Source organism: Tursiops truncatus, chromosome 15 (assembly GCF_011762595.2).
Source record: "Tursiops truncatus isolate mTurTru1 chromosome 15, mTurTru1.mat.Y, whole genome shotgun sequence".
NCBI lineage: Eukaryota > Metazoa > Chordata > Mammalia > Artiodactyla > Delphinidae > Tursiops > Tursiops truncatus.
Window position 1 is genome coordinate 82,356,579 of NC_047048.1, and position 10,656 is coordinate 82,367,234.

Here is a 10,656-nt window from a genome sequence, read left to right on the forward strand (position 1 = left end):
TCGTTCCTTTTTTATTGGTGCCTTCCATGGCATCTGCCTTAGTCAGCTTGGACCACTGCAACAAATGACTGTAAACTGGATGGCTTAAACAAACGTTCATTTCTCACAACTCTAAATGCTGGGAAGTCCAAGATCAAGGTGCCAGTAGCTCTGGTGTCTGGTAAGGCCAAGCTTCCTGACTTGTAGGCGATGGAGAGCAGAGAGGGAAGCAAGCTCTCTGGTGTCTTTTCGTAAAAGGGCACGAATCCCATTCATGGGGGCTCCTCCTTCATGACCTCGTCTAACCTGAATTACCTCCCAAAGACCCCACCTTCTGATACCATCACACTGGCAGGTAGGGTTACATCATACGCCACAAACATTCATTCCCTAAGAATATGTATGTACCACAGTTTAACCATTCATCTGTCCAAGGACATTTATACTATTTATACTATTGACTAGACTAGGCCTTTGCAGATTTTGAGACTCTGGATGTATATTGAAGGTAGAGCCAATGGCACTTGGGTTGGGCGTGGGTTAGAGAGAAAAAGGAAACCTAACCCGTAGCCTCAGTGTCCTCATTTGTCAAGGGGGGTGGTAGAGACTTGGGAGAGGGAGTGTGAGCTGGGACGGGCTTGGCATCTGGTGAGAACTGACCAGCATTTGCTGTTATTCGAATGCTGGGGAGGGGTTTCTCTGCGGTGGGTTTGTGAGGACCGTGAATCGGGGCTGGGCCTGGAAGCACGTTCCTGGGGTCCGTGTCACTCTCCTCCCCTCCCGATAATTTTCCAGCAGGATGTGAACCACTGTAGCCGTTGGGAGATGTGTGGGGCTTTGAAGTGTGAAAGGCCCCCTCAGGTTCCAGGGGTCCTGGCCCCAGGGCTCTGAGCAGGTAGTCACCTGACATGCCTCCTTCCACCCACACATCGCGGTGCGGGGCGAGCGGCTGGAAAGACGTCTGGGGCCTTTGGCTTCTCCCCCTCTAATGAATAAGATGGGCTCTACGACTGTGCCCTGTGGTTGTTGGCGGGCTCAGCCCCTCTGAATGTACAAGAGCACTTTTGAAACGCAAGGTGTTCTCTCTCCCAGAGCTTGACGTACAACCTCGGAAGCCGCTGCGGAACATCATTAACCCAAATACGAGCCCCAGAAATGATAAAATGCCCCCAATTCACTACGGGTGGGAAACACCTGTGATCTGGGGGTTCAGGGGTACTATCAGTGGTCCTTAGACGGAAGGTCTGGAAGTTCAGGGGTGCTTTCCAAGGCGTCTGCTTGTGGGACTTGGGACCCAGCATCTGGGTGGAGCCCCTGCCTCTGCACTTTCCTGCCCTGTGACTTCGGCTGTCACTCAGGTGCAGTTCCCTCATCTGAAAGGAGGGTACTGGTCCCATCCCAGGTTGCTGGGAGGCCCAGGTGAGCCGAGTGTGAAAGTGTGTGGCACATAGTAGGTTCTCAGCCGCCGTTTGGAAAGCTCGCGGGAGGGCAAGCAGGGATGCAGCAATGCTGCACTCCCAGCTGGCCTGCCAGCATCTGCGGCCTCCGCATAGCCCAGCGCAGCTCCCTGGTGGCTGATGCCCAGTCCCCAGGTACTTAAGGTCGCCTCCAGCCAGAGTCTCGACTTCCTTGGGGGGCAGGAACACACGCCTAATAACGATAGTGATTCACACTTACTGTCTGCTCCGGCTCTGAGGTCCAGGCGCTGCTCCGGACAGCGCTCGGCCCTCTTGTGCATCCGCTCCCAGGATCTCGCTCTTCTGGACTGAAGAGGCGACGGAGTTCCTTGCTCACTGTCGCTCAGCCAGTCAGTTTGGCTCCAGAAGCCTTGGTCTCGTTGAACTTCTTGCTGCCTGCTCTGTCCTCATCCCAACTCATGCCCCCAGGGGTGACCCTCGCCCCCTCGTCCTCCACTTCCCAGACCCGTGCAGGTGTCGGGGTCCTCATGGGGCCCTGGGGGAGAGCAGGGGGCCTGCTTCCTGGCACACATGGCAACCTGGCAGTGTGTGTGTCTGTGTGTGGGGGTGGGGACAGGCTCAGGGGCTCGGGGGCAGCAGCAGGTCTCAGGCAGCAGGTGCAGGCATGGGCACGGGTGGCCTTGCAGGGTCCTGGCTCTGCAGGGTGCAGGGTCAATTTACCTTGCACTCAGGCAAGGCCAGGTCCTGATTCTTTGGGCCTTATTGAATTTGCTCTCTTCTTCAAATAGAACCCGTTTTAATTGACTTTTTCTGATTATAAAAACTATACACGCTCCTTGTAAAGAATTCAAACCACACTGGGAAGCGTAAAGCTGAACATTGAAGTCTCTCCAGTTCTTCCCACGGAGCGGGTAACACTGCGGCCACGTCCTCTGCAGCGTCTGATGGCACGTGGCTCACGCATACCCCATCGCAGGAGCAATTTCACATAAATGAGATCATCATCGTGCCCTGCTCTGTGACTTGCTATTTTTCCACTCGGTACTATAATAGAGACTTCTTTCTCAGCCAGAAAATGTAGAGTGATGCCAGGATTGTACACGACTGCATTGCATTTCATCGTGTGAGTGTCCCGTGGTGGAGCTCGCTGAGCCTCTTTTGTTGGGGCTTTAACTTTTAAAAAAAACTCCTATTGGAGTATAGTTCATTTACAATGTTGTGTTAGTTTCAGGTGTACGGAAAGGTGATTCAGTTTTATATATACATATATTCATTCTTTTTTAGAGTCTTTTCCCATATAGGTTATTACGGAATATTGAGTAGAGTTCCCTGTACTATACAGTAGGTCCTTGTTGGTTATCTATTTTATATATAGTAGTGTATGTATGTCAATCCCAAGCTCCTAATTTATCCCACCTCCCACCCCACGTTTCCCCTTTGGTAACCATAAGTTTGTTTTCGAAATCTGTGAGTCTGTTTCTGTTTTGTAAATAAGTTCATTTATACCATTAAAAAAATTAGATTTCACATATTAGTGATATCATACGGTATTTGTCTTTCTCTGTCTGACTTCCTTTACTTAGCATGATGACCTCTAGGTCCATCCACGTTGCCGCAAATGACATTGGGGTGTTAACTTTTGGGGGGAGGGGGCCTTTTCTGGCTTCAACAAACCACCTGGTACAAACACATCGTGAATTTGTCTGACTACGTTGCTGGGAAAAAATTCCGAGATGATTAATCGCCGTGCCAACGGTGCCAAGTTGGACTCCAAAAAGTAGACCATTTTCCACGCCTGTCAACAGGGCAGGGGAAGGCCTCTCTCCCCCCACGCTCCGCACCCCAAGTGTTGGCAATATTTTCCCTGGTTGCAATCTCACGTTCACATGCTTTTTTCTTGATGATCCCAGAGGTGAAGCATCTTTTCATGTGCTTCTTAGGCATTTGTGTGCCTTCTAGAAACACCTTTGCCCATTCTGGGCTCTTTGTTCTTTTGTTATAAACCACCGGATGGCTGCTAAACTGGTGAATTGACCTAAATCCTCTGCAAACCTCAACTCTATCTCAAGCAGGCTTTGACTGGAGGGAGGTGAGCCAGTTAAGGGTGACAGCCACGCGGGCCCTGCCGAGCCAGGCGAGACCCCGTGGGCTGAGGTTCTGCTCTGCTGAGGGTCTCAGGACCTGACAGTGGCCCCTTATGCTGCCGACCACAGCTGGAAGCTTCTCAACTGATCTGTTAGGGCCTATTCGGCCTCTGGTCCCGCGTGACTTCTGTGGGGTCGCCTCGGGCTGTCGCTCTTCTTGTTTTTCCAGTAGGAAAACACACCTCGCCCGTCAAGCTCTCCTCCAAAGTCAATGTTCGAGGTGATTTAAAGCCATGCAGGCCAGCGCAGGTCCGCATCAGACACCTCCATGCGGAACCAGACAGGCTGGCCCATGGGCGGGCCGGGTGGCCCCATGTGCAGCTTGGTTTGACAGTTGCCAAGTACGAAGAGGGAACCCAAACCACCAACGTAGTCATGAATGCAAGGCTGGGTGCACGGCAGGCGGGAGATCACGGCTGGCTGAGCGAGCAAGAAGTAAGTGTGGGTCAGAGTCCAGGGCAGGGAGGGGACCCGCGAGGTCATCTCTGCTCTTTGGTCTTTCGTTCTAAAGCTTGGAAAATGGGGCTCAGAGAGGGAGGCAAATTGGTGGCACAGGTTAGCCTTGGATGGGGACTTCGCGCCTTCTCCTCCTCTTTCTCTTTCTCCTTTAGGCCCTGCTCAGCATCCGTTCTGCTGGTTCTCAGCATCCAGAGATTAGCGTGCCATTGCCTTGAAGTTTGGGTCACTGACGGTCAGCAGAGAAGACCAGCATCTTGATATGGGGACAAGGCAAAGCCCAGACCCTCTTTCTTGCTGCCCAGTGGACAACTTGGGCATGACCTCCTTGCCAGCTTCCCAGTGACATAGGGGCCACCCCAGATGCCTGTTACATGCAAAGTGATGCTCAGAATCTTACTGAACAGTGGACAGAGGGTAGTGGCAGCAGCAGGCAACAGAGCCGCCCCCCGGCCCCCCTGCAGCCCCCTACGCAGGCCCTGAAGCGGCAGGACCCAGGGCTGAAGGCCTCCCTCTCTCCACATGCTCTGATTTACTCCTTTGATTTCCTGGTTTAGTTTGATCACTTACAGCAGTCTGATTTCCTTGATGCTTGTCCTGACCTCCTTGCAGGGACCCGTGCCCGTCTTCCTCACCCAGCACCAAGGACAGTGCCCGGCATCTAGAAGGAGCCCAGCGATTGCTGAAAACATGGACGAACTCTACTGGGATTTTGGTCTGCTTTTCTCTCTTTTGGCCTTTAAACAGATGGAAATCATAGCTTTTCTGCTCCAGCAGCTTGCTCTTGGAAGCGGAGCAGCGTGACCCTGGGCTTCCCTGCAATCTGGGAAGGATGAACAAAACCCATCAGTTCCACCGTGGGCCGTGGTCATGTGGTCATCATTGTCTCAACCCAAGACCCACTTGGCTCACTGCGGACTCACCGTGGGACTCCAGGGCTCCCGGCCTCTCTTTGCTCATCTGTACGATGGGGGTGGGATGGGAGCATCTGCATTCCCTCCTCTCAGAGCTTGAAGCCACACGGCCTGGGGTGGCATCTCAGCTTTGCCTCTTATGAGCTGTAAAACCTTGGGAAAATCATTTAATGTCTTTGTGCCTCAGTTTCCTCTTTTGCAAATGGCACTAAAATAGTTCCTGCCCCTTTGAAAAGATACATGCACCCCAGTGTTCATAGCAGCACTATTTACAATAGCCAAGATATGGAAGCAATCTAAGTGTCCATCAACAGATGAATGGGTAAAAAAGATGTGGTACCTATATACAAAGGAGTATTACTCAGCCATAAAAAGGAATGAAATGTTGCCATGTTGGCGTTTGATTGAATAACCAGGGGTCGGGAATCTTGTGGAGGATATCTCTTTTGAATTCTGCCTTCCACAACCATCCAGAAAGTAAGTGGTGGGGCAGGATTCAAGCTCTGGTCTGTGAACCCGGAACCCATGCTGCCTTCTGCCACGCAGCTTGTCCCTGCCCTCTTGAGTTCACGCTGAGCCTATAACTATCCTTTGCGGTAGATACTGTGGCTCCCTCTGGGTGTAGGTCCCCAAACTCCCCCCTTTTCTGGGCTTCCATCCTAATAGGTGTTTGGCTCATTCTAGGATGAAATGTTGGAATTTGGCCCCACGCTTTTCTTCCCCAGCAGACTCCACACTTCCAGAGGGCAACACGGCACAACCTGTAGGTTGTCCTAGATCATGTTTCCTTTGTTTCTCATGGTAACTGATTCCCCAGTTTTTACCAGAATACCTGGTCATCCAGAATAAAGATAAAACATTTCATGTTCTCTTGCAGCTATATATGGCCCTATGGCTAAATTCTGGTCAAAGAGCTGTGAAGGGCATGAGTTATATGCTATTCAAGTCAAGCCCTCACAGGGAAGGAGTGTGTCTGCCTTCCATCCCTTTGTCCACCCAGAAAGGAGGTGGTGCACCATCTTGGGTCGCGTGGACAGGGCGAATGCGAGGGAAGCAGACCAACCCGTTAGAAGCAGCCTGGCTCTTTGCCTCTGGATCTGCCATCCATCTCTGCACTGCCTGTGTCAGGACTGTTATATAGCAGAAAAATAAACATTCATGTTGCTTAGGCCACTGTTATTTTGGGTCTCTATTACAAAAGTGAAAACTTTTATCCCAAGACCGCCATATCCAGATTGTTGACATGTCATGTATTTTAAGATGCCTTTGAGATGCTCTCAATAAACACTTTTTGGGGAGTGAATCAATGAAGCACAGTCGTCAAGATACAAACATCTCGCATCTCCACGACAGTTTTCTATTAGGTGCGATAAATCCCTCTTCGTTTCTGTCCACTGCTGAAGTTGGGATGAAGAAGTGAGAGGGCAGAGATGTTACTTGACGTCTCTGGGTCCCAAGAGATGGTCAACCCCAAACTTGGCCTTTTCAGGTTCTCTTGGTGGCTCCAACTTTATGGGGATATCAAAGCTGGGGTACTAATGTGCTCTCCATCCACTGGAAGTTTCCGGTAGCTCCCTAGCAGTCAAGCGGATGCAGGGCAGGGGTCCCTGTGTTGAGAGGAGCTTGTGAAGGAAAGAGCCCAACTGCAGTTTTCAATCTTTGGTTTTTGGCAGCATGACTAACATGGCCCCGTCCTGTCAGAATCTCCAGGTGGGGGAGCAGTGCCAAAGGAGCAGTTACAGAAGCCCAGTGCTGGGTGGAGGACCGGGCCGTGCCCACAGGTTCCCTTGGCCGCAGCTGAGTTATCCTCTGACCCTGCATGGAGCCCCAAGCCTTTGGTTTTAGTGCCTGCCTCATCTCTGCACCCCTCTACCTCCAAGAGCCAGGCCCCTCCCTCCCGGGCCTCCCCAGAGGATGTCACTAACACACACTGGGCTTCACCCATTGGTCACCTGCTTTCAGAAATGCATTATGTTCAAATTCCCAAGCACCAGGTGTCAAGTGTGTTATCAGTTACTCAATGGACTTAATTGTAGGATTAATGCTGAGACGCGGTAAAGTATTTAAGGACACATTACGTGTATTATTTTACAACTGTGATTAACACCGATTTTGGAGCATTTTGGAAGACTAATTAAATGATTGAAAACCACATTCTGGCATTGCAACAAAAGCATTTGTGGAAATTAGGTGTAATTCAACCACCTCGTTATACAATTAGTTGCTTAATTCTGTCTACAGGCATTTGAGGTCATAGTTAGGACGAAATGGTGGTTTCTAGGGCATGGCTGGGCTCTAGAACAGGTCTCTCCGCTTTTTTTTTTTTTTTTTTTTTTTTGCGGTACGCGGGCCTCTCACTGCTGTGGCCCCTCCCGTTGCGGAGCACAGGCTCCGGACGCGCAGGCTCAGCGGCCATGGCTCACGGGCCCAACCGCTCCGCGGCATGTGGGATCTTCCCGGACCGGGGCACGAACCCACGTCCCCTGCATCGGCAGGTGGACTCTTAACCACTGCGCCACCAGGGAAGCCCTCTCTCCGCTTTTTAGGGTGCTGTCTTCTGGCCCCTGTTGCCCCCTTCCATACTTCTCCAGTCTCACTGGCTTTCTCCCTGTCTCCCAGTCACCATGCTTCTCTGCACCCTACTGCATTTGTGCTTGCTCTTCTGCCCTGCCTGTGTGGTCACCATTACTGCCGTTCATCACGTCTTTCTGGTTCTTCTTAGAAGCACATGGTAGATTGTGCTCCTCTCCCCACCCCCTGGAAGTTAGGCAGCCCTAGTAACTTGCTTTCACAACGTGGGCAGAGAAACATGTGTCGTTTCTGGGCAGAAGCTTGCAGAACCTGCACAGAATTTACCCCTTTCCTTTCCCTTTGCCATGGCAACTGGAGATTTTCCAGACAGCACTTTCTCCATCAACCTTAGGTCTTGAAGTGAGAAAGATATATTGCAGCCTACCTGCTTATGGACACCAAGTATAAATTAGAAACAAATCTTTATTATTATTTTTTTACATCACTGAGACTTGGAGGTTGTATTATTATTTTTTAACATCTTTATTGGAGTATAATTGCTTTCCATTGTTGTGTTAGTTTCTGCTGTATAACAAAGTGAATCAGCTATACGTATACATATATCCCCATATCTCTTCCCTCTTGCGTCTCCCTCCCACCCTCCCTATCCCACCCCTCTAGGTGGTCACAAAGCCCTGAGCTGATCTCCCTGTGCTATGCGGCTGCTTCCCACCAGCTATCTACTTTGCATGTGGTAGTGTAGATATGTCCATGCCGCTCTTTTTCTGAGCATAATCGAACTTCTCCTGCAGATACAGTGGGGGAGCTTTCCCCTGACTTTCCTTGGCCGATGGCTTCTTACTTTTCAGACTCTTCTCAAATATCCTGTTCTCAGAATGGCTTGCTTTGTCCATCTCCTCCCAGACAATCCTGGTCATATGTCTCTGCTTGATTTTCTTCATAACATGTATGGCCACCTGACATTATTTTATTTGTCCACTTATTGCATTCCATTATTTGGAAGATGGACATTTTTTCACGTTTGTACTGCTGAAATCACCATGTAGCTTACAGTCCATGGTGTGTTATGAAGGCCGTGATATAGTTCAATTGCCCGTGTGTGTGTGAACATCAAAATGACCAGCATCCAGGGCTTCCCTGGTGGCGCAGTGGTTGAGAGTCCGCCTGCCGATGCAGGGGACACGGGTTCGTGCCCCGGTCCGGGAAGATCCCACATGCCGCGGAGCGGCTGGACCCGTGAGCCATGGCCGCTGAGCCTGCGCGTCCGGAGCCTGTGCTCCGCAACGGGAGAGGCCACAACAGTGAGAGGCCCGCGTACCGCAAAAAAAAAAAAAAAAAAAAAGACCAGCCCCCAAATCTGAAGTTCCCTTCTGCAGTGAACACATGTAACTAACATGCAACTGACCAAGGACAGCATGCTGGAAGGAGATCTTGTATTGTATAGGAAGCTTCCTTTAACCTCTATGCATGTCATGGTTATAGGGATGGAGGAATGGAGGACTTGAGCAAATCATACATGTTTAGCAACATTGCTGAAATGGGAACCAAAGCAGAAAAACCGTATAGAATTCTAAAGTCCGCTTCAGAGTCCGGCACTCACGACTTTTCATCCTTTTATGGAGTCTTTAAAGAAATGCCACATCATCAGTGCTATAGATGAACGCACAGAGTATGAGTGTGGAAAAAAACCCAGTCATTGATGAGTCTGAGCTGAAAAGTGATTCAGAAGATTTGGACTCGGTATAAAGAAGTTTGAGGAATAACAACCAATTTATTTCACTTGTATTGTCATTTTTATGTATGCACAATAGTAATATGTGATTAAAATCTGTCTAATTAAGTATCAAAGAATTCTTTCAATAAGTAAAATTAAAAAGTCTAAGTGATAAGAAAGCAGTGTGTCATGGTTTAATTGGCAGTGTATTTTTCTTTCATAGCAGAACAAAAAATAACGGTGCCTCTTGCAACTGTGTGTCCTAAAGTTGATGAAATGTAGTATTTCTGTGAGGCTGCTCTTATCCCAAAGACATCTTCTGTATCATTCAATTCAGTTTCAACTGAGTTTAAGCAAGGTCTCTGGCCATTTAGAAAGTTGGCTCATTTGGACTTCGAGGCACTGTGATTTAAAATTTGACCACCTCTGAACTGGAGAAGGGCTAGAGTTTTGCTTCTGTTGTCCACTGGGTGTCTAAGGCTTGGATGCCTACGGGTTCTGCCCCTGGGTAGGACTAGGACCCTCGGGACCAGAGGAACATCCATCCCTAGACCTTGGGCATGTCTTGTGCCACCATCACCATTTTTCTACCGAATTCATGAATCACCTGTACTGTTATTTAATTCAAAATTTTCTCTTTGGAAAACTGTTTTCAATAATTATAGACTCATAAATGGTAGAGAGAGGTCCTTCACCCTGTTTCATTGGTAACATCTTAATAACTATGGTAAATATCAGAAGTGGGAAACTGACATGCGTACAATACAATCAAGTATGCTGCAGAACTTACTCAGATTTCGCCAGTTTTTGCATGCACTCATTTGTGTGTGTGTGTGTGTGTGTGTGTGTGTGTGTGTGTGTACAGGTCTATGCAATTTTATCACGTGTGGACACTATTAAGATACAGAACTGTCAGTCACCATGAAAGAGCCCCCTGGGTGGCCCCTTTGTGGTCTCACTGCACTCTCCATCCTTAAGCCCTGGCAAACACTAATCTGTTCTCCCATCTCTATAATTTTGTCATTTAAAATTGAATCATACGGGATGTACAATTGTTTATTTTTTCCATTCTCAGCAAAATGCCCTTGACATTCATCCAAGTTGTTGAGTGTATTAAGTCTTTTTTTTTTTATTGCTTAATTGTATCCCATGGTGCAGATACGCAGCAGTTTATATAAGCACTTACCTGTTGAAGGACATTTGGGCTGTTTCCAGTTATTGGCTATTACAAATAAAGCACCTATAAACATACATGTACAGGTTTGTATGTGAAGATAAAATTTCACTTCTCTGGGAGAAATGCCCCGAAGTGCAGTTGCTGAACTGCCTAATAAGTGCATGTTTAATTTCATAAGAAACTGCGAAGCCACTTTTCAGAGTGACTGTCCCGTTTTTCACTCATACCAGCCACCGGTGGGTGATCTAGTTTATCCGCATCTGGGCCAGGATTGATATTGTTGGTATTTTTTATCTTAGCCATTCTGACAGGTGTGCGGTGA